We start from the raw sequence: 1,460 nt of genomic DNA, 5'->3' as shown, positions 1-1,460 counted from the left end.
CCCCCCCACGCGGGCCACTGTCCTCTCCTCGCCCCACCTCTCTCCTCCAGCGCCCGTGGCCCTGTCCTAACGGATTGCCTCACGCCTTTGAAGTGCGGGGGGAATCCGATTTGAAGTGGCTCTGCTAAATTGTTACACAGCCAGCCTGCCCGCCGTGATCTAATCAGCCAATTGCACGCTGATGATTGTAATTGGATGAATTCCCTCGCAGGCTGTTAGGGAAGCAGGGAATGGCAGTTTGGGGAGGGCCACTAGGCCCCAGGGATGAAGACAAATAGAGAAATTACATGAGCAAGGGATGAAGACAAACGGGGCGATGAAGACATGAAAAGAGGCTGAGCGGCGTCTCGATGGCCCATTAGAAGACAAGAGCCCGACAGGGGAAGCTGTAAAACAGCCCAGCTGTCTGACAGGAGAGATTTTACCTCAGTCTGATCCTAAATCTGATTAGACTCGTCTCAATTCAAAGTTGAGCCGTGGGGAGGATGAGAGAGGGATCACCACTTCTTTCTGCCTTTAAATTCAACATGTCAGCCTGAATTTTTCCTTATAGAGAATCAAGTATGAAGGGGCCTCGTGTATAAACGGTGCGTACACATAAAAAAGTTGCGTGCTCCACATTCTACGCCCACGTTGTGATGTATAAAAACCAACGTTGCGTGAAAGTCTGCGTATATTTACGCACACTTTTCACCTGCTGTGAGAATGTGCGGCAGCCACGCAAAGTTTTTCAGTCGACAGTTTTAACTCACAAAGTCATGAATCTGACCTGAATCCACAGAAATATGACTCTGTTGTGTTTTCTGGATGTAAGGAGCGTCTGAACACGGCGTTAGATTTTTATTTTAGTTTGAGTTTTTATTGTTTAAACTGAACGATCATGAAACTGAAAATCATTTAACCTCAGACAAGAAGATAGATCAGTCTAAAAATGATCAAAGAACCTCAGTCCAGTCTGTGAACTGTAAAGTTTTTAATTGTTGTCACGTAGTTGTAAACACACACAGAGCGCAGGCCTGCAGAGCGCACACACAGCTGAGGAGAATAAAATGTGTGTATTGTCTAAGAAACATTTTTAAAAAACGTTGTCAACTCAGAATATTCAGCTGTGATGATTCCTCTGCTCCACAATAGATTTATTGCTGCGTAAAGTTGTGTGTCTGGATGTATCAGCTTTTCCCAGTCCCACACTGCGAGTCTCACTCCCCCCACGTCAACATATTGACGCTTGGTCAGGTAGTCTTTTGCGTCCAGCTTCGATGTGCCGGGTACCCCCCGTGCGTCAGCTTTTTACGAGATGAGGTGGAGGAGGACAGGCGCGTTGTTCTATTTTTGTACAAGAGTAGGAAATGTGCGTTTCTTCACATCAACTTAAAGAGTAACTTACCCCAAAATTAACTTTTTTAGCTGATAAACTGTCTAGAATGTGTCTAAAATGTTATATAGTACTGTTTCTGTGC

This window comes from Austrofundulus limnaeus, unplaced genomic scaffold (assembly GCF_001266775.1).
Source record: "Austrofundulus limnaeus strain Quisiro unplaced genomic scaffold, Austrofundulus_limnaeus-1.0 Scaffold961, whole genome shotgun sequence".
In the NCBI taxonomy this organism is placed as follows: domain Eukaryota; kingdom Metazoa; phylum Chordata; class Actinopteri; order Cyprinodontiformes; family Rivulidae; genus Austrofundulus; species Austrofundulus limnaeus.
Note: the sequence above shows the minus strand (reverse complement) of the source record.